Source organism: Nilaparvata lugens, chromosome 3, assembly GCF_014356525.2.
Source record: "Nilaparvata lugens isolate BPH chromosome 3, ASM1435652v1, whole genome shotgun sequence".
Taxonomy (NCBI): domain Eukaryota; kingdom Metazoa; phylum Arthropoda; class Insecta; order Hemiptera; family Delphacidae; genus Nilaparvata; species Nilaparvata lugens.
Genome location: NC_052506.1, coordinates 43,063,907 through 43,088,866, shown reverse-complemented (window position 1 = coordinate 43,088,866; position 24,960 = coordinate 43,063,907). Strand labels below are relative to the sequence as shown.

Below are 24,960 nucleotides of genomic sequence, written 5' to 3'. Positions count from 1 at the left end.
ACACGACCACAAAGTAGGAAAGATACGATTTTCTGTGACACGACAACATAAGGGCACGCCACACCAAGCTCGCTACCGCGGCGGTAGCGAAGTTTTAAAAATCGCTAGGCATGTATTCAGGTTGATTGCGCCACACCGAGCTCGCTACCGCGGCGGTAGTACGGCGCACTACCACCTACGACCGCCTGCTAGGCGATTCAACAAAAGTTCGCTGAGAGGTAGTACGGCGGACAAAGCGAGCTCAGTGTGGCGCGCTCAACCTGAATACATGGCAGGCGATTCGAAGAGGTAGCGCATGCGCACCTCTCCTCCTTGCAACACAACGCAACTAGTACGTCTCACCCCCCCACTACTAGACTCACTACTCGGAGACTACCGCTAGCGGACGTTTTTCGGTGTGGTGTGCTCAGCCGAGAAAACTACCACCAGCGGGCAGCGGTACTACCTCGGCGGTACTGGCGAGCTTGGTGTGGCGAGTCCTATAGCATCGACAAGTCACGTGGTACATCTATGGAAGAGTGACCAACTTACTTAATGAACATGCAATAATATAATAAATGAAGTTTTTAGTAGAATAATAAATAGAAAACAATTATTATCAACAGCTTTTTAAATGAAATTTTTATTTATCATTGAAATATATTGTGCCTCAGGCTTAATGATATAATGAAATATACAATGTATGGACTTTTGTTTTCTTTTCAGGATAAGTTTTTAGGTTATTTCTATTTTATGCGGTTTCGATATCGGTTCTCGGTTGTTAGGTAGACTGTTTTTTAAAAGTTTTGAGTTAAAAGTTTTAAAAATTAAATTTTTTGCTAACAACAGCATCAATTTCATTTTTATTCACTACAGAAACTTGAATAAATAATTTTCCACATTCCTTATTTCAGTTTCTTAAACAGGATGTTGGAAGTTGAATGTTATAAGTTTAAGCCGCGTTTACACCGGAGTTGGCAATAAAAAATTGCCAATTTCGATTGCAGACGCTAGTTGCCGATGGAAGTCTGCAACTTGTACTTGCAACCTGGGCACATAGTTTGTTTTTAGGTCTGCAACCTGCAACTTGCAACTAAACTTTACAGTATGTAGAAAATCAAATCAGACAGTATGTAGAATGTCGAGTGCTGAAGAGGTTGTTCTTGCTGCGGCAGCATGTGTTATTTTATCAAAATGTAGAAAACCAAGAAGATACTGGGTTCGACCTTCATTGCAGGCAAGAGCAAAGTATAGCGGCAGCGATCTTTTAAATGATTTAAATCGAGATGATACAGATCCTTTGATGGGAGAATTGAGATGCGATGGCAGTGTAAAAAACTTTTTAAGAATGTCAAGTGACGATTTTGAAAGTTTAATTGTTGGTATTGGACACATAATTAGTAAACAGGATACTAACTACAGGAAAGCAATTCCAGTGCGAGAAAGATTGGCTATTACATTGCGCTTTTTGGCGAGTGGCGACTTTTATACTAGTATCAGTTATTTGTTTAAAGTTTTCAAAAGTGTGATATCTATTTTAGTGCCAGAGATTTGTGAGGCTGTTATAGGTTTCCTGAAGGATAACATACAGGTGAGCAAAGAAAGAAAATTACTAAATATTGTTATTTTTAGATTCCTTTTATTTGTTTACATTGTGCACTGAGTTGAATAAATCTAGACAAAAGTTAATTGTTAATAAATCTAGACAAAAAAAGTTGCAACCTGGTAGTGACTTGTTAATAAAATATGAACACAAAGTTAAGTTAATGTTCCAAAGTAACACAATTCATAAAATTAGAAATAAATGTATACATCAAAAAAACTCCAAATCAAACAAAGAAACTCTATAGCTTAAGAAATATATAGCTTAGCTTGAGTAATGTATAGCTTAGCTTACATTATAGCTTACATTGCACTAGCACAAACAACAAAACACAACAAGTCACGACGACTAGCCTGCTTGAACTGAGGAACTGACGCAGCGCGACCACGTGGAGCCAACAGGCGGGAGGGGTAGCGGGGTAGTTGCAGACTCAAGTTGCAACTCAAGTTAGCGCTGCAACTCGCATTGCCAACCGGGGTTGGCAACCGCCTTTGATCTTTACCGACTCCAGTCGGAAAACCAAATTTCGATTGCCAACTCGCAAAATCGGTCTCCAACTACGGTTGGCAATGCGAGTTGCAGTTGTTTTAATGCGTGCAACTCAAAATTGCCGATAAATGTCGGCAATCATTGGTTGCCAACTCCGGTGTAAACGCGGCTTTATCCATCACACTAGAAGGTAAGTGAAAACTTTTAGTTGTTATACCTACCTATTACATGATTAATTATAAATAATAATTAAGTAGATGATTATATTTTTACTGTTTTGTTTGTTCATAGTCACGGATTATAAAATAGGTGCATCGGAATACCTATGATACCGTACCTACTTTAAACCATCCATTTGCTTTATAGACCTATAAACTATAATATAAGAAAAGCATGCATTAGGCTATATTATTTCATAGTTGAATTTGCTTTTTGTATCTAGTCTGTGTTGATGTTAACCCATGAACATACTCTGGACTTGAGAATGATTTGTAGAATGAACCTGACTTGGATATGATTTTGGTAGGATCGATTCAGCTTTTATTGTTGATTACGATGTTTGTTTTGTTTTTGTGGTACTGATATAAAATTTAGCCTTTCCAAAAAGAAAAAAGGAAGACACTAAGCTGGTTCTTATGTTGTTTAGTACAGTACCTAGGTACCGTGAAGCTGGCGTATTTTATTTGTACTGCCAAACTGTAATTCAGTATATTCAGTCCATGACCGGAAGTCGCCAGATAGACTTTGTCAAAGTATAAAACAATTAATATCCAAATAACTAGAGATGGCTGCAGATAGGTCGTTTCATTTGGCACTGTAGATGGACTGCAATACTAATAAATCATGAAACAATTTCAAACTGGTCCACAAGTCCACTGGTCTCATCATCTCTCAGTGAGTACATAGGGTAGCTGATGAGTTTTTCACGTACCAGCCTACAGAACTTCCCATACTCCAGCTCACAAAGACAAATCGGCAGTCTGTTAAATTTCCGTAAGATATTAAAAAGTTCACTTATTGGTATGTTACTAAAAGATCGATTAAAGATAATTTTCTCAGTCCCCAGTCTGTATGATGTGTACATTTAACAGTCATTTTGCAGAGTGGAAGTTGACTCGATTACTGGTGAGGATATTTATCATTATGGTACTCAGTCCAGAGGTTTGATTAGAGTAAAACAGCACAGTACTACAAAAGAATTTTTTTTGGAGGAATACGCGGCGCAGAGAAATGGTGGAAGATTAGCCAATTACAGTGATGAATAGAATCATAGGTAGAAGCACAGTTGCCAATTCGTCGATTAGACTCAGTTGACTGAGTGCTTTCAGACAGGAAGCTTCCCATGTGTAGCATGAGCACATAAAAAGTCACTAGAAATTAGAGAACGCTGGCCGGTTCAGAATGGAAACATCGCATCTCTGTATTTCCTACCTATCTCTGCTGCGCATGTCCCTCAAAAGTTATTTTGTACGGACTATAACTTATTACATATGAATCCAAATTATAGATGTAGGTAAGAAAGTATTCAACGCCCTGCCATTGAATTTTCAAGGCATGCCAGTCAACCCAGCAATTTAAAGCAGGTTTGAAAGAATGGCTTGTACAGAAATGTCTATAATTATCAGTCTCTTTGATATTGATGGGTAGACAATTTGTCATCAGATATTATCCTGTACAGTTTGTCATGTTTTATTGCTTCAGAGGCAATGGATTTATTTTTGTATATTTTTAAGCTTATTGACTAATTTTTTAATAATAACTTATGTGAATGCTCTAACCTTTAGGCTGATTGTAGTATTATTTCTTCCTACTATAATAGGTAATGAGAATTGGACGTAACGTACCAGAGGCTGAGCAGGACAGGAACTGGCCTTGCCCATCTTTATGCGAGATTCTTCAACAAGCTGCCAATAGCAAGAGACCTGTCGACCAGGCGATTCAAGGGCGCACTGAGGGAATTGCTGGTGGAGAACCCATTGTATTCCATCAGTGAGTTATTTATGTTGGACAATACGCTAGTGAGTTCGTATTTTTTACTTTTTTGTTGTTGTGACTAGCTATTATTAGCTTTTTTTCTCGTTTTTATTTTTTGACGTGTTCTTGTGGTCTTTGTGATCACATTATGATCCTAGTAATACTAAATCCAATATGAGTTTGTATATTCTAGTAATGATAGTAAAACAGAATTTTCTTCTCTTTAAGGGATACATATACCATAAGGTAATGATATCAAGTGTAATTAAGAAATGTTGGGATACATATTAGAAAGTAGCTTTGGTTGTGAGCCTCACATCATAGATTTGTGTAAGAAACTCTACCAAATTATCTTCCTTAAATGATTTAAACTAAGATTCCTTGGTACTCGCATACTATGTACTTTCTCATTCCGTCATATCTTACGATATATGCCTGCAATGGAGATGATATTGAAATAAATTTATTATGGGTTCGTGTTTTCTTCAAGATTATTTATTGATTTAGTTAATTAGGACCTTTTCAATCAGACTCAGTTGAATATTCTGTGACAAATGTATTTTTCTGTTGAAAAATAATTCTATCACATGAAGATTTTGCTAACTTGCGTCAGGAAAGTAGTCAGTTTTCAATTTTATGCAGGGTTGAGGTATTCTCATGGAACTGTATTTCCGTTAGCGATGGAAAATACACTAGTGTTTGGGAATATTTCAAACGTGCATTTCTCCCACGGAATTGTGATCTGTCTACACGTGGACCGTCGTCTCGTTGGTGGAAGGGGAACATAATTTGCATGGAACTGCAGTCCCAATCAAGCCGCGGCCGTAATCACAAAAATCCAGAGGTAGCCTCGGGCCTCGAGGGCCCAAAATTAACGTGTTTGTTAAATTTGTTCGTTGTTTAAATTTGTTAAAATATTTTATTTTTAGCCGTGGATATGTTGAAATAGTTTATTAATAATTAGGGAAGTGAATGTTTGTTGAAGATTAATATCATAGTGAGTCATAAAAATGGTGTTGTGATAGGAGTTTCAAATCATAATGGATTAATAGTATTAACAATGGTGAGTGCCATTATATTTGTCTTGCTCATGTTAAAATCCCCAAATTGACCGGGTTCCTAATTATTCATTTGGAGTAGAGAAATGAGTAAAGTCCCCGCTACCGTCGTAAACAGTTTGGCTTTCAGATCAGAGTTAGCAAAATCTTACAGGCAGTTTTCTTGAGTAATAGAATACGTTGTTACAGATTGTTTGTTGTCAAAATTCTAGTAGTTAGTTCAGTCAATAAAATGTGAAAGTTAGAGAACAAACACTTTGTTATTTATCAAGTCCCATGACTCCCCTTTAGAATTTAGAAATTTTCTATCCCCTTTCGGGGGTTGTTACATGCCTATGCAGTAATTTTTGCCATTCTTCAAAAGTTCTAGTATGGCAAAAATGGCAGGGCGGTTGTTTAACAATTTTAAAAACCGAGTCATACAGGGACATCTTGAAGATTGATGATATTGATAATACCCTTTTGGATTGCTTTCCTTTCATAATCAATAGCTCTTCTTTATCTAGCAGTATTTCTTCATTTGTTGAAGAGCTACCAATAATGATGTTTGGGAGTGTTGTGAAGGATAAATTGATTGAGAGGGCATATTATTTAATGAATGAGTACTTTCAGTTTTCCATGTAGATGCTGCTATTGTTCTTTTATCTACTCAGTATTGTATTATGTATGTTGAATTCTGCATGTTATGAGTATTTGTAGTGTGCATGTATTAAGATCTTGAATAGTAATGTGTACATTATTGCCAACAATGTTTATAATGCGTCACTCATTGTGTTGTGAACATTGATTGAAAAATTCGTATTTTGTGAGTGATCAATGCTCGACACAGCGACACCTTCCGCAAAAAGCCGATAAAAGTTGCTGTCTGTTGATGAGGAGCCTTAGAGCTGTTTGTGTTATCGTTGGCCCTACCAATCAGCATTGGACGAACTGTTATTCCCTCACCTGACCGCCTGAGGTTAACATAGTATTCCGCTTCAACTTCTTGCAGATGGTCTAGAAAATGAAAATGAAGCTTATCAACCAATTACTGTACATGTATCCAGCCAAATGTCGATGACGAAAAAAATATTCACAATATAACACAAGTTAGAATAAAAGCTTTCTTAGAGTTTTGCATTAGCATTCAGTTCCTAGTTTCATTTTTAAAATAGTACAAATATCAAATAATATGGTTGTGATAATAAATAATAAGCGTTCTAATATCTATTGCCATGCTACCTTTTTTCCTAAATAGGTTGGATAGCATTTCACATCTATTAACCCACAGGAAGTTATCAGCTCCAAAATGGTAGATTCTTGATAAACTATGAATGGATCTATCGCCTATAAATGAGAAATCCAGTTTTCAGAGCAAATCAGTGTTGACGTTACAAACACGTCACCGATATTAAATTCCAAAAAAATTATAAATTACAAGTTTAGAATTTACATTTTACATTTGTTCTCAATAAAACTTTATTTTGAAACTGTTATTTTAAATTTATATATATATATATATATATATCCTCTATATTTATAATGATCTATTTATCTGTTTATTCTGTCAACTCAGTTTCGGTGATACCATGTAATGTGCAACACAATTATTTACGATAAATTCTCAGTTAAAAAGTTGTCCGCATATCAATTACTCTGATATTTACTATCAAGTTTTATAGATCTCGAATTGAAGATTCGATTTTAATCGAGAAAAAATGTAATATTACAAATACCCCCCTCTTGACATAAAAAATTTTACTGTTTGAAAATTTAAAGAAAAAATTACATTGAAACAAAAAATTTTGTTTTTGTAATTTTCATTGATGAAATTGTTGAAAATGAATTCGAGAACAGTAACAATTTTTCTATAAAAACATTACATGTCATCCTATAATATTGAAAATTATAATAAAAATTCATCAATAGCATTTGTTATACGTTTCCAAACAATATTTCAAAGTATAGAATATCAAAATTACTTTTGATTTAGCTTTATAATTTAAAGGAAAATATCTCAACGGAAAGTTTAATATATATAAAGAATAGTTTTTGAAATTGCACTTAAATTTAATAGATAGAAAAATTCAATTTTTTATTGCATAAAAAAAATTAGTATGTTGAATAAAAAAAATTGATGAATTGTTACATTTAATTTTCACATAAAATTTCAATAAATCAAAAAATGTTCATTTCTTTCACTATTGACGTGGTTGATTTTATTGATGCAAATTTTGGAAAACAGTCCGTTAAGGCACTCAGTATGAATTTCAGTTAAGTGTGACTCCAGTGTGATGACATCAGTGTTGGGCTGTTCCGAATACTCGTAGTGTTGGGCTGTTCCGAATACTCGTAGTGTTGGGCTGATCTGGATGCACGTAGTGTTGGGCTGATACTTGTAGTCGACTGATGCATACCAAACTCGATACAGGTGACATCTCAGTTAGCATTGCCTCATGCTTGTAGTAGACGGCTGCATACCAAACTCAATACAGGTGACATCTCAGTTAGCATTGCCTCATGTTTGTAGTAGACGGCTGCATACCAAACTCGATACAGGTGACATCTCAGTTAGCATTGCCTCATGCTTGTAGTAGACGGTTGCATACCAAACTCAATACAGGTGACATCCCAGTTAGCATTGCCTCATGCTTGTAGTAGATGGCTGCATACCAAACTCGATACAGAGTCACGTAAATTTTGTATCATATAATTATACAATGTACATTTCAGGCTTGAAATGACAATGTAATTTGTTTTTTGGAAAAGAGATAGACGCTGCATACAGGATTAACTTAGGTGAGGATTAATTTAGGTAAGGTTTGGTTTTTGATATTTTCAGCTTTCAAGGTTTAGAGTTCTGCATACAGGAATAATTTAGGAGAGGATTTTTTGAATCAATTCTTTCATGATACTGTGACTGTTATTCTGAATTCAAAGTTGTGAATGTGAACATGGATGGCAATCACCTCCAGGTAATGTGGTAGTGTTGAAGTTTGAGTTACATGGTCAGCAATAGGCGTTGGCATTGTCATTGGTGTATGCATTGGTGTCGGCATTGGCATCAACATTGGCGCAGGCATTGGCATTGGTGCAGGCATCGGTGTAGACATCAGTGTAGATATTGGCATCGGCACAGGCATTGGCATAGACATCAACGTAGATATTGGCGTTGGCATTGGTGTAGATATTGGCATAGTTATTGGTGTAGATATTGGCATAGATATTGGCGTTGGCATTGGCGTCGACATTGGCGTAGACATCGATGTAGTTATTGGTGTAGATATTGGCGTAGATATTGGCATAGGCATCAGCATAGATATTGGCGTAGTTATTGGTGTAGATATTGGCGTAGATATTGGCATTGACATTGGCGCAGGCATTGGCTTCGACATTGGTGCAGACATTGGTGTAGACATCAGTGTAGATATTGGCGTAGTTATTGGTGTAGATATTGGCGTAGTTATTGGTGTAGATATTGGCATAGTTATTGGTGTAGATATTGGCGTAGATATTGGCATAGTTATTGGTGTAGATATTGGCGTTGATAGTCAATTAATGAGTCACACTAGTTCGAAAATCACCCAAATGTTCTTAACACTCTTCATGGCGTTCACTTGTTGCTGATTTCAAGATTCATGTGATAATTTTTTCGATGTTAATGTCCATGCTGTACCTGTTATTTTAAAATGCTTATAAACTAAGAAGAAAATTTTGATTAGGCTACCAATACAATCTAATACATATGAAAATTATTTACAAGTATATAATCAATATAAAAATGAAATTTTATATGAACATCTTATTATACAGTCAGCATTACATAAATTGTGAAATTTCCTCAAACTCAATGGAGACATCAATTATAAAATTTTAATAAAAAAATAATTTCATTTCCATTTATTCACTGTTCAAATATTTTATGAAAAGCAAATTATTCAATATTATTAATCATCGTTTGTTGGATACTATAGTTTATTTCGACTTTTCAATGTTCTAAACACAAACTACATTTCATGACAAAACTTTACTATCAATCATTAAACAAGAAATCATTCAAAACATCAATAATATTTTGCTTCAAAGGCAATCAATATTCATAAGTAACCATCTGCATCTATGGCAATCAACATACATAATCTGCATCTATGGCAATCAACATAAGTAATCTGCATCTATGGCAATCAACATAAGTAATCAACACAAAAAATATTATCTCATTACTGCCTCTCTATGTCATAACCTCTGTTATTCCTTCTTTAGGCAATAATGGGTTCCCATCTCAAAAAACAATCACATACCAGCAAAATTCTAATCAACAAACCCCACTAAAATTTCTACATACACTCCAGCATCCATTTTAAACGATAATCAGTCATATCAAAATTTATAGAACAAACAGTTTTCAAAATTTAGAAAAAGACATCAATTACAAAAACTTTAGAGAAATTTTAACCTTTAACTCATTTCAATTAATAATATGACAAGACGTTTTTATTTAATGGAAACATTATTATTCAAGTTAACTTTCATTAATACATCTCATATATATGGTGACACAATTCATTAATACTTTGAAATTTTGAAGTTTATTATTATAACAAAAGAATTTATACATAAGATTAAATTTCAGCATGTTCTAAATTGAACCATTTAATTATTTACACTACAATGGATAGATTTTAGAAAAGTTAAGTTGTATCAACAATTTAAAGATCAGGAAAATAAGTTACTATTTTAACTTCCAACATTATTTCAGAAAAATACAAATTTAAATGACTATGGACAAGATTGGTTAAGAAATGCATCATAGAAGAAATTTACTGAACATTACACAAAGACAGGAAAGAATCGAAATTTGAAAAGATTAAGGGCCAAGAAAAATAGGCTACAGGAAAGAAAAAAGACACAATTATGGACTCTTACCATACACTGCGTAGCGATTATGCTATTCTGAATCCCGGCATAACACAGGATTCCTAATCATTGTGTGCTGGGGAATACCCTTTCATCATGTGATTCACTGTCATCATCTTGTAAGTAAGCAACTTGAAACAACCTTTGAATACTAACACATCAATGGAGACTTTGTGCTTTGTTTTCTTCAAGAACATGATTTTGTTCATGGGTTCATTTGTTTCAACAAAGCCATTTTGCTTACAAAAGTCAGTCATGTTCACTAGATAATGCTTTGCATACACCTTTTCAATTTTCAGTTGAAAGTTGAATTCATCAACTTGATTCAAAGCAAGATTCATTTTGTTTACATTGTTCCTAACCTCTACAGAAACCTGTCTCATGTAAACATTCACTTTATTTACTGTTTTCCTAACTTTCAATTTGGCAATACTACTTTCTTTACTGTTGACTTTCAATAAAGACAACTCCCTACCTACTACATTACTCAATTTTACTATCTCAATAGGATTTACTTTTTCAATAACATTTACTAGGCCTACATTATCTGAAACTTGAAATAATTGAGCTTGTATCTCAACACTACTATCATCCTGCTTCAATTTGCCTTCATCTTCATGACTATCAATCAATGTCTCATGTGCATCTTTCAATAGAAGGTTTATACTAACCTGCTCTAGTCTAATGCTAGCAAATTCTTGCTTCATATCATCAAACCTAGCATTTTGATCTTGTTTAAAATTATCAATCTTAGCATTTTGCTTATCAAACAGTTGTGTTAAGGCAGCTATTAACTCATCATCATTTTTAATATTTTTCATATTGTATGCCATTTTGCTAGTCTGCACAGATAATATATTCATTAGGACTTGATCTCTCTTGAACTGATTTCCCACTCAGCAGTATACCATTCATAACCTATCAAGATATCTATCCTACTAATAATTTTTCATAACCAGGGATTTCATGGTGTACCATTTGGGACATATTTATTTTGTAATTCGGTCCCACCACAGGGGTAACATTTGCCGTGCTACCAATTTCTCCTAAATCGGTTGGATAGCATGTCTCACCTATTAACCTAAGGAAATTTATCGGCTCCAACATAATAGATTCTTGATAAACTATGAATGGATCTATTGCCTATGAATGAGAATTCCAGTTTTCAGAGCAAATCAACTTATAATCTTCAGAAGAATTTTGGCAATATACAACACAAATACACAAAGAACAATATCTTACATGCTTAAGCATCTAAAATCATTACAAGCTAAATACTTATCCAATTATATAGTTGAAAAACAATGGCTATAGGCTTGTAGACACACAAATCAATTAATTACAGACAAAATAGAACACTATAAACTGTTCAAAACTCAATTTAAAACATTAATAATTCACTTAAACAGAAAAATATTCAGAGAGCACAGAATTAGAACACACGCTGCCAGCCATCATTTTTAGAGAAGAATGAAGCCTCCTCATCAGAACAAAAACCACATCTCAAAATCAGTGTCTACATCATGGACACGTCACCAAAAATTTATAAATTACAAGTTTAGAATTCACATTTTATATTTGTTCTCAATAAAACTTTATTTTGAAACTATTATTTTAAATTTTTATATATCATCTCTATTTAAATAATCCATTTATCTGTTAATTCTGTCAACTCAGCCTCGGTGACACCATGGAACAAGCAACACAATCATTTACGATAAATTATCAGTCAAAAAGTTATCTGTATATCAATTACTCTGATATTTACTATAAAGTTTTATAGATCTCGAATTGAAGATTCGATTCCAATTGAGAAAAAATGTAATATTACAATTCTTATCATCATACAACCCTGTCAATAAGAGAATAAGATGAAATTAGGAGCAGGATAATTCAAATAATATTTAGAAATAATGGTATCATTTTTTCGTATTAATACGGAATTATGTGAATGATGTAGTTAGTTATTATAATCGAATGGCTTTATAGGTGGGGATCCCTGACAGAAGTTCCATCTTGCATAAATAGGTATTTAATTTACGTCGTCAACGAGCCTCACGACTATCAGTCGGGACCGACGATTCAATGATTGTCACCCATCTGATAACATAATCATCTATCTCTACAAGAATGATCTAAAAAATAATTCAGGAGCGAAAGGTGTTCGAGCTGGAAGTCTAGTGTTACATTTGCAAATAATTGTCAATGGATATTACAGCAGTATAAGGGAAATAACGGATGCAGCAGTGAATTTTTAAGCATAGTTCATTATGAAGAATATTCAGTCTTAGTGAGATCATTGTTACCCTGAAAGATGCATGTCCGTTTTCGTATTTATTGAGAGTGTGCTATGACATTTTCTCCGGTTCTCATTCAGACATTTACCATTAATTTCATAATTTTATTATGATGAGAGCTACACTTTGTACAACGAGAACAATTTCCTCTCATGGAGGGAAAACCATTTGGCATGGTTTCGAACACCGTTGAGAACATTCAATGCAGTATAATGCGACGAATAATAATAGTAATTTATATTTGATTGTGTATAAGTTTTATTTAATGGAAACATTATTCAAGTTAACTTTCATTTATATTGAACATCTCATATATTTGGTGACACAATTCATTAATACTTTCAAATTTTGAAGTTTTATTATTATAACAAAATAATTTATACATAAAATTAAATTTCAGTATGTTCTAAATTGAACCATTTATTTTTTAAATAATTTCAGAATTTGAAGACTGTATAATAAGTACAAACCATTTCAAGACTACAATACATAGACGATCAAGATTGATAATGGGTAAATAAGTTCCCTAAAAAATACAAATAAAAAAAAAAAATTGAGTAAATAAATTTCCTAAATAATACAAGGAAGAGAAAGATTAATTAGAGCCTATCCTACATGTCAGTACTAAACTTTCATAAGGAAGTATATTTAATAAAAATATACTGAAAATGAGAAAATGGGACATAATTTGCTCTGAAAAACCTAGTTACCTAATATGATACCTGACGAAAATAGACATAATTAAAATAAGTAATACATGATGAAAAAATATACCGCAAGCACACAATTATTTACACTACAATAGATAGATTTTAGAAAAGTTAAGTTTTATCAACAATTTAAAGATTAGGAAAATAAGCTACTATTTTAACTTCCAAAATTATTTCAGAAAAATACAAATTTAAATGACTATGGACAAGATTGGTTAAGATATGCATCATAGAAGAAATTTACTGAACATTACACAAAGACAGGAAAGAATCAAAATTTGAAACGATTAAGGGCAAAGAAAAATAGGCTACAGGAAAGAAAAAAGACACAATTATGGACTCTTACCATACACTGCGTAGCAATTATGCTATTCTGAATCCCGGCATAACACAGGATTCCTAATCATAACATAGTGCCGGGGAATACCCTTTCATCATGTGATTCACAGTTATCATCTTGTAAGTAAGCAACTTGAAACAACCTTTGAATACTAACACATCAATGGTGACTTTGTGCTTTGTTTTCTTCAAGAACATGATTTTATTCATGGGTTCATTTGTTTCAACAAAGCCATTTTGCTTACAAAAGTCAGTCAAGTTCACTAGATAATGCTTTGCATACACTTTTTCAATTTTTAGTTGAAAGTTGAATTCATCAACTTGATACAAAGCAAGATTCATTTTGTTTACATTGTTCCTAACCTCTACAGAATCCTGTCTCATGTAAACATTCACTTTATTTACTGTTTTCCTAACTTTCAATTTGGCAATACTACATTCTTTACTGTTGACTTTCAATAAAGAACTCCCTACCTACTACATTACTCAATTCTACTATCTCACTAGGATTTACTTTTTCAATAACAGTAACTAGGCCTACATTGACTGAAACTTGAAATAATTGATCTTGTATCTTAACACTACTATCATCCTGCTTCAATTTGCTTTCATCTTCATGATTATCTATCAATGTTTCATGTGTATCTTTTAATAGAAGGTTTATACTAACCTGCTCTAGTCTTATGCTAGCAGATTCTTGCTTCATATCATCAAACCTAGCACCCTTATCTTGTTTCAAATTATCAATCTTAGCATTTTGCTTATCAAACTTAGCATTTTGCTTATCAAACTTAGCATTTTGCTCATCAAATCTAGCATTTAGCTCATCAAACTTTTGTGTTAAGAACGCTATAAGATTCAGATCATTTTTAATGTTTGCCATTTTGTAATATGCACTAATATCTATTCATTAAAACTTGACCACTCCAGAACTGACCTCACATTCAGCAGTATACCATTCATAACCTATCAAGACATCAGCCTACTAATAATTTTTCATAACCAGGGATATATTTTGTAGTTTGGGTCCCACCAGGAGTACCATTTGCCATGCCACCATTTTTTCCTAAATAGGTTGGATAGCATTTCACACCTATTAACCTACAGGAAGTTATCAGCTCCAAAATGGTAGATTCTTGATAAACTATGAATGGATCTATCGCCTATGAATGAGAAATCCAGTTTTCAGAGCAAACCAACTTATAATCTTCAGAAGAATTTTGGCAATATACAACACAAATCCACAAAAATAATACCTTACACACTTAAGCATCTAACATCATTACAGGCTAAATACTTATCCATTTATATAGTTGAAAAACAATGGCTATAGGCTTGTAAACACACAAAACAATTTTAGACAAAATTAGAACACCGTAAAACTGTTCAAAACTCAATTTAAAACATTAAAAATTCACTTAAACAGAAAAATATTCAGAGAACACAAAACCAGAACACATAGCCAGCCATCATTTTTTAGAGAGAGCCTAACAAGTACAAAGCAAAGCCCCACCTCAAAATCAGTGTCGACATTACAAACACGTCACCGATATTAAATTCCAAAATAATTATAAATTACAAGTTTAGAATTTACATTTTACATTTGTTCTCAATAAAACTTTATTTCGAAACTGTTATTTTAAATTTATATATATCCTCTATATTTATAATGATCTATTTATCTGTTAATTCTGTCAACTCAGTTTTGGTGATACCATGTAATGTGCAACACATCTATTTACGATGAATTCTCAGTTAAAAAGTTGTCCGCATATCTATTACTCTGATATATACTATCAAGTTTCATAGATCTCGAATTGAAGATTCGATTTTAATCGAGAAAAAATGTAATATTACACTATATAATTGATATCAACTAATATCGCTCTTGTGATTTATATAAATTTCTTTCTATTTGTAGGTCAAACCCGAATGAATTTGAATAATTGGAGTTTGTTGTAGATCAAGAGTTAATGGATATGATGGAAATAAGAATGAGACAGACGCAGGAGTTGAGTGAGTATCAATGTTATTTGTTCCATAATATATCAGAAAGAGTATCAATGTCAGTACGAATCAAGGCTTATTTTGTTTCGAAGTAAATGCATGTGCAACATCTTCATCCCTCTTTGTAGAAATGTAATGCTGTATTCTCTAGTTGGCTGACATACAACTGCACTGTCTATGCTCAATAAATATAGTGAGGTCCACATTATAATGGTAGTGGAGAAAGATAGAACAGCGAAGCTGGTTCTCTGCCTTGCCACTGCCTTCTATAGAGGATAGCTGATACCGGTATATCTGATGTAATATCAACTGTTCATTCTTGTTAAAATAACCAATTATATTTTATTCAACTAGAAAATTTAATTTTTAATGATTGAATAATAATTATTTTTCATAATAGAAATTAAATATTTTGTTAATTAAGTATATTCCTACATGAGTATCAGCTTTTTCGAATGATAGACAACGATAGCAACACCAATGTTAATTGAATGCTGCTGGTATTACAACGTGAACCTCACAATAGTCATCAAGTCATTGCTTTTCTTTTCATTCTACCATACACTATAGTTTTTTTTCGAAAAGTAAATTATAAATCCTAACCTTCAAAAATTTCAGTGGGCACTGGAATTTCGATAGCAATTATTATTACCATTAGATGTGTACAGACTTACTCGCTAAGAACACGCATTTCACTTTTTGTCAGCTGATGCTTATTATATCTATCTTACTTTTTCTGTACGAATACAGATATAACAGGTATCTATTGCCGTGCTACCAATTTTTCCTTAAACGGTTGGAATAGCATTTAACACCTATCAACCTAAGGATAGTTGTCGGCTCCAATGAAATAGATTCTTGATAAATTGTGAATGGATCTATCGCCTATGAATGAGAAATCCAGTTTTCAGAGCAAATGAACTTATAATCTTCAGATGAATTTATACAAATACACAAAGAACTATATCTTAAGCCTAATTATTTTTAGAGTAACTACGAACTAAAATACTTATCTAGTTTACAGTTGAAAAACAGTGGCTATTGGCTTGAAGACACAAATTAGCTATATCTTAACAAAATAGAACACAAAATTTTGTATAAAACTCAATTTAAAACATTAATAAACGAAAATGATTCAGAGCAAAATTTTACAACAACACTCGTAGCCAGCCATTTTTCTAGAGAGGGCAGAACAGGAAAAACCTAAGTTGCAAGTCACAAAGCCAACGCCTTGTTCAGTATAGATTTTACAGACACGTCACCAAAAAATTATAACTTACAAGTTTAGAATTCACATTCTACATCTGTTCTCAATAAAACTTTATTTTGAAACTATTATTTTAAATTTTTTATATATATCTCGATTTAAATAAACCATTTATCTAGTAATTTTGTTAACCCTGCCTCGGTGACACCATGGAACAATGCAACAAACATTTACGATAATAAATTCTCCGTCAAAAAGTTTGTCCGTCTATTGATGACTCTGATATTTACTATAAAGTTTCATAGATCTCGAATTGAAGATTCGATTCAAATGTGAGAAAAAAAATGTAATATTACAAATACCTCCCTCTTGACATAAAAAAATTTTACTGTTTGAAAATTTAAAGAAAAAATTTACATTGACCCTAATGAAAATTGTTGAAACTTAAATTTGAGAACAGTAACAATTTTTTCTAGAAAAACACTACATGTCATCCAATAATATTGAAAATTATTATAAAAATTCATCAATAGTGTTTGTTATATGTTTCCAAACAATATCTCAAAATATAGAATATCAATATTACTTTTGATTTAGCTTTATAATTTAAAGGATAATATCTCAACAGAAAGTTTAATATGTAAAGAATAGTTTTTTGAAATTGCACATAAATTTAATAGATAGAAAAATTCAATTTTTATTGCATAAAAAAAATTTAGTATGTTGAATGAAAAATTTATTATTATTATTATTTTTATATATATTTTTTAAATGAATTGATGAATTGTTACATTTAATTTTCACATAAAATTTCAATAAATCAAAAAATGTTCATTTCTTTCACTATTGACGCGGTTGATTTTATTGATGCACATTTTGGAAAACAGTCCGTTAAGGCACTCAGTATGATTTTCAGTTAAGTGTGACTCCAATGTGATGACGTCAAGTGTTGGGCTGATCTGGATGCACGTAGTGTTGGGCTGATACTTGTAGTCGACTGATGCATATCAAACTCGATACAGGTGACATCTCAGTTAGCATTGCCTCATGCTTGTAGTAGACGGCAGCATACCAAACTCGATACAGGTGACATCTCAGTTAGCATTGCTTCATGCTTGTAGTAGACGGCTGCATTCCAAATTCAATACAGAGTCACATAAATTTTGTATCATATTTGTAATTATACAATGTACATTTCAGGCTTGAAATGACAATGTAATTCATTTTTTGGAAAAGAGATAGACGCTGCATACAGGATTAATTTAGGTGAGGATTAATTTAGGTAAGGTTTGGTTTTTTGATATTTTCAGCTTTCAAGGTTTAGAGTTCTGCATACAGGAATAATTTAGGAGAGGATTTTTTGAATCAATTCTTTCATGATACTGTGACTGTTCTTCTGAATTCAAAGTTGTGAATGTGAACATGGATGGCAATTACCTCCAGGTAATGCAGTAGTGTTGAAGTTTGAGATACAGAGTCAGCAATAAGCATTGGCATTGCTATTGGCGTATGCTTTGGTGTCGGCTTTGGCATCTTCGTTGATATTGGCATTGGCATTGGCGCAGGCATTGACATCAGCTATTGGCATTGGCGCAGGCATTGGCATTGGCGCAGATTTTGGCATCAGCATTGGCGCAGGCATTGGCATCGGCGCAGGCATCGGCGTAGATATTGGCGTAGTTATTGGTGTTGACATTGGCGTAGTTATTAGTGTAGGCATCAGCGTAGATTTAGGCGTAGTTATTGGTGTTGATATTGGCATAGTTATTAGTGTAGGCCGCAGCGTAGATTTTGGCGTAGTTATTGGTGTTGACATTGGCGTAGTTATTAGTGTAGGCATCAGCGTTGACATTGGCGTAGTTATTGGTGTAGGCTGCAGCGTAGATGAGTCACACTAGTTCAAAAATCACCCAAATGTTCTTAACACTCTTCATGGCGTTCACTTGTTGCTGATTTCGAGATTCACATGATAACTATTTCAATGTTAATGTCTGTGCTGTACCTGTTATCTTAAAATGCTTATAAACTAAGAAGAAAAACTTGATTAGGCTATCAATACAATCTAATACACATGAAAATTATTTTTAAATATTTATGAAATTGAAATTTGTTAACATCCTATTATACAGTCAGCAATACATAAATTGTGAAATATGGACATATCAATGATAAATTTAAAACAATTCATTTTCATCTATTCACTGTTCAAATATCAAAATTTAATCCATTCTTCAAAATAGATATAGAATTTCATAACACCCTGTATCATTATCAAGATTGTAAAAAACATCAGATCATCACAACAAAATTTAATTTCAATACATATTTCAATAATTTCAGACAATTGGTCTTCTATTCACAATCATTTCATAATATATCTGCATTTCATTATCATTTAGTATAACATTTCATTTATAGCATGTTCATTTCACATTTATGATTTATCATTCAGGGTTTCAAAATTATTTAGTTTTAATTTTGTTTTCAAAAATTGTATAAAAAGCAAATTATTTAATATTATTAATCATCGTTTGTCGGATACTATAGTTTATTTCGACTCTTCAATGTTCTAAACACAAACTACATTTCATGACAAAACTTTACTATCAATCATTAAACAAGAAACCATTCAAAACATCAATAATATTTTGCTTCAAAGGCACTCAATATTCATAAGTAATCATCATTTTGCATCTATGGCAATCAACATTATTAATCATTATTTTTGCATCTATGGCAATCAACATTATTAATCAACACAAAAATATTATCTCATTACTGCCTCTCTAAGTCATAACCTCTGTTATTCCTTCTTTAGGCAATAATGGGTTTCCATCTCAAAAAACAATCACATACCAGCAAAATTCTAATCAACAAACCCCACTAAAAATTCTACATACACTCCAGCATCCATTTCAAACGATAATCAATCATATCAAAATTTATAGAACAAACAGTTTTAAAATTTTGAAAAAGATATCAATCACAAAAACTTATTTCAATTAATAATATAACAAAACGTTTTTATTCAATAAAAACATTATTATTCAAGCTAACTTTCATTAATACATCACATATATATGGCTACAGAATTCATTAATACTTTCAAATTTTGAAGTTTATTTATTATAATAACATAATTTATAATTTAAAGACTGTATAATAAGTACAAACATTTCAAGATTATAATACAAAGATGATCAAGATGAATAATGAGTAAATAAGTTCCCTAAAAAATACAAAAAAGAGAAATAGAAAACTGGGTAAATAAATTCCCTAAAACAACACACATTTCAAAATAAGTGATACATGATGAAAAAATATGTCACAAGCACACAATTCTTTACACTACAATGGATAGATTTTAGAAAAATTAAGTTTTATCAACAATTTAAAGATTAGGAAAATAAGCTACTATTTTAACTTCCAAAATTATTTCAGAAAAATACAAATTCAAATGACTATGGACAAGATTGGTTAAGATATGCATCATAGAAGAAATTTACTGAATATTACACAAAGACAGGAAAGAATCGAAAATTGAAAAGATTAAGGGCCAAGAAAAATAGGCTACAGGAAAGAAAAAAGACACAATTATGGACTCTTACCATACACTGTGTAGCGATTATGCTATTCTGAATCCCGGCATAACACAGGATTCCTAATCATTGTGTGTTGGGGAATACCCTTTCATCATGTGATTCACTGTCATCATCTTGTAAATAAGCAACTTGAAACAACCTTTGAATACTAATACATCAATGGAGACTTTGCGTTTTGTTTTCTTCAAGAACATAGTTTTATTCATGGGTTCATTTGTTTCAACAAAGCCGTTTTGCCTACAAAAGTTAGTCATGTTCACTTGAGAATGCATAGCATACACCTTTTCAATTCTCAGTTGAAAGTTGAACTCATCAACTTGACTCAAAGCAACATTCATTTTATTTACATTGTTCCTAACCTCCACAGAAACCTGTCTCATGTAATCATTCACTTTGTTTATAGTTTTCCTAACCTTCAATGTAGCAATATTACTTTCATGATAGTTGACTTTCATTGAAGACAACTCCCTACCTACTTCTTTATTCAATTCTACTATCTCACTAGGGTTGACTTTTTCAACAACAGTAACTAGGCCTACATTGTCAGAAACTTGAATGAGTTGATCCTGTAACTTAACACTACTATTATCCTGCTTCAATTTGTTTTCATCTTCATGATTATCTTTCAATGTTTCATGTGCATTTTTCAATAGAAGGTTTATACTAGCCTGCTCTAGTCTAATGCTAGCAAATTCTTGCTTCATCTCATCAAACCTAGCATTTAACTTAGCCTCTTGCTTATCAAACAGTTGTGTTAAGGCAGCTATTAAGTCATCATCTTTTTTAATATTTTTCATATTGTATGCCATTTTGCTAGTCTGCACAGATAATATATTCATTAGGACTTGATCTCTCTTGAACTGATTTCCCACTCAGCAACAAACCATTCACAACCTATCAAGATATCTATCCTACTAATAATTTTTATAACCAGGGATTTCATGGTGTACCATTTGGGACATATTTATTTTGTAATTCTGTCCCACCACAGGGGTAACATTTGCCGTGCTACCAATTTTTCCTTAAACGGTTGGAATAGCATTTAACACCTATCAACCTAAGGATAGTTGTCGGCTCCAATGAAATAGATTCTTGATAAATTGTGAATGGATCTATCGCCTATGAATGAGAAATCCAGTTTTCAGAGCAAATGAACTTATAATCTTCAGATGAATTTATACAAATACACAAAGAACTATATCTTAAGCCTAATTATTTTTAGAGTAACTATGAACTAAAATACTTATCTAGTTTGCAGTTGAAAAACAGTGGCTATTGGCTTGAAGACACAAATTAGCTATATCTTAACAAAATAGAACACAAAATTTTGTATAAAACTCAATTTAAAACATTAATAAACGAAAATGATTCAGAGCAAAATTTTACAACAACACTCGTAGCCAGCCATTTTTCTAGAGAGGGCAGAACAGGAAAAACCTAAGTTGCAAGTCACAAAGCCAACGCCTTGTTCAGTATAGATTTTACAGACACGTCACCAAAAAATTATAGCTTACAAGTTTAGAATTCACATTCTACATCTGTTCTCAATAAAACTTTATTTTGAAACTATTATTTTAAATTTTTTATATATATCTCGATTTAAATAAACCATTTATCTAGTAATTTTGTTAACCCTGCCTCGGTGACACCATGGAACAATGCAACAAACATTTACAATAATAAATTCTCCGTCAAAAAGTTTGTCCGTCTATTGATGACTCTGATATTTACTATAAAGTTTCATAGATCTCGAATTGAAGATTCGATTCAAATGTGAGAAAAAAAATGTAATATTACACTATATACTTATTAGTGAAATGTGCGTATTTGTGGCACGTGAGTCTGTTGGGTGAGTTTTGGTTTGTGCGTAAACTGCTGACTTCGATGACGACAGACATTGTTGTCAGATGACATTCATATTGTCTGAATTCCAAATGTGCTAAAACAGCTGATAAAATAACTTTTCCTTATTTGTGTTTATTATCTAAAATTAAATATTTCCAATTAATAGTTAAACTTAACCTCCTCCTTGAAATCATAATAAAACAGAACCTCCAAGGTTATTGAGACACATTTTGAAATCCAGCAGATCTGAAATCGTCACCCTGCCGTCGTTATCGATGGCATTTACGAACCAACCAAAACTCACCTTGAGCTGTATTGTACCTTATTATATTGATCATGTACTAGAGCTGAGCAATTTGAAAATTCCTAGAAAACTGAGTTTTTTTTTATTTCAATAAATGCCTTAATAGTCTGCAAATGCTGTAATGGACAATAATTGTTTTGTAATTTTGGCAATCCTGAAATAAAGTTCCTACTGTCCACTGCGCCTGCTTAGCAAGCGCAAATGAATATACTGCGTATCTCCAGTCATCGTTGAATAGATTATTGTCTCTCTAACCCAATTTTAGCTATTGTAGAAAAATTGAATTACTGTAATTTGTGTGTACCCTTCTGCTGGTGTCACTTCGAGGAGATATCTCACTTTGAGGGTGAATTATCAATTCTAATATTTTGTACTAAAAATACTTTGTACAGTATTTTCAAGTTGAATGTTAGTTAATCAAAACTATCCGATTCACAAATGAAAAATTGCTACTGAAAATAATGCTACTCGCCTACGATTTGCCACATGTTTGGGTGAGGCCCATAAAAAGACAACAACTTTTAATTGAAACCTTCCAAAGTGTTGCTAGCTCTCCGAGACCTTGCAAAAGTGGTCAACTGTCCAGTCGAAATTCTTTTCATCCAGAATTGGATTAAATAACATCAAATTAAGGCAACCATCGAGACACCCTCATCGCACCGCCTGTGCAAAGGCTAAAAATAAACTTTCTACTGGTGATATTTTTCAAAGTTTTTCGATTTGTATATCATCAAGCTATCAAAATAAAAAAGTTTTCTTAGGAAAATATTTTTTCCGATCATTACTTTTTGAGATATGAGCGCCCGCAGTTTAAATTTTTGGAACAGAACATTTCAAATTCAGTAAGAGATAAATCCATGATATTTAGAGGCCCCATTCTTCATGATATTGCTGATGTAGTAGAATGAAAACTTTCTGAAAATATGGATATTTGAGAAAGTTATTCAATTTACCAAAAATAACAACTGAAAGTTATTTTTGGTCATTTTTAGTAAATTGAATAACTTTCTCAAAAATTGATATTTTGTTCTACTAGATTAATAATAAATTCAGTAAGAGATAAATCCATGATATTTAGAGGCCCCATTCTTCATGATATTGCTGATGTAGTAGAATGAAAACTTTCTGAAAATATGGATATTTGAGAAAGTTATTCAATTTACCAAAAATAACAACTGAAAGTTATTTTTGGTCATTTTTAGTAAATTGAATAACTTTCTCAAAAATTGATATTTTGTTCTACTAGATTAATAATACCATGAAGAATCCATTCTCCAGATCTCATGGTTTTATCTCTTACTGAATTTGAAATGTTCTGTCAAAAAATTTAAATTTTAGGCGCTCATATCTCAAAAAGTAATTTTCGGAAAAAAATGTTTTCCTGAGAAAACTATTCCATTTTGATAGCTTGATGGTATACAAATCAAAAAAAAAAAACTCAGAAAAATACGACCAGTAAAAAGTTTATATTTAGCCTTTGTACAGCCTTGATGCTGTCGGCCATAGTGAATATTTATTAATTTCAAAATATATAAAAATACTCATCTTGATCAAAATTTTCCAATCATTTACAATTAGCATAATAATTATCCACAGTATTTGTACTAAGATGAAACTTATAATTTCAAGTAACAATGTTTTTAAAAATGGATTAAAGTTATTATTGTGATTCAAATGCTACTAAGACATAATTTATTTGTTATTTGAATTTATTGTTTATTTCATCAATATTATATTTTTTTCAGGTCCTGGAATGAGCACAGCTGGAGGCCAAGCTTGAAATGAACGTTTCTGTTCGAAAGATGTAAACATAAACAAACAATTCATGTATATCGATTATATCAGTTGACAATAATTAAAATTTCTCGACATATTATTACTTATCATTATTTAAATTTGAATTGTATTATTTGTATTGAATTATATTAAAGATTGTAATATTTTTGAAGATTTATTCTAACTGTCCTTCTCCAATAAATGACTGAACATTGTTTTAAATAATGTGTTACTTTTAGTTTGAAAGTTTAGTATCAGCCATCTTTTGCTACCAAATTGTAGCAATACAATACAGTTCACTGACTTCAGTTGAATGAATACATATTTAAGCACGTAGAGAATTGAAAAAGTTGAGTGTTTTGAAGCTGCCTGCATACAGGAACAGTAGCTTCCACTAGAGCTGACAAGGTAACACGGAATGAGAAATGTCCCGAACTCAAGAAATGTACATTTCCGTACATTTCCAATCACGCGTTCTTTCCGCAGCTAGTGGAAGCTACCCTTCTACCTATGTGCAAGGTGATTAGGGATGTTTGACTTTGAAGATGTGAAGAACATGTTCCAAAATCATACTATTCAATTTGTAGTATCAGTGTTATGTGAACAGAACTTGTGATGGTATGGTAGAATTCTAATAAATATGTAAACCTGTCACATAATATCATTATTAAATGGAAAATGTTATTGGACATTTAGCCTGCAGGTACCGTACATTAACATTAAACGATTTCGCCCGTGCGGGAAAAGCAGCATGGGCAATAATTTATAATAAGTGAAGAAGATGACGAGATCTTTCACATACATTTTGTAAACCATATAAAGTGATGGGTCACGTTTTCTTCTTCAGTTTACTTACTCAAAATTTCCCGTCCAG

General features: G+C 32.3%; 1 long non-coding RNA gene across 1 annotated transcript; it reads left to right on the top strand.

Moving 5' to 3' along the window:
- Window positions 1-455: 455 nt before the first annotated feature.
- On the top strand, window positions 456-24,258 carry LOC111045737. Its single transcript, XR_002605727.2, has 4 exons — window positions 456-2,261; window positions 3,891-4,060; window positions 15,267-15,361; window positions 24,056-24,258. It is a non-coding gene; the product is annotated as an uncharacterized LOC111045737 (long non-coding RNA).
- The last annotated feature ends 702 nt before the right edge of the window (window positions 24,259-24,960 follow it).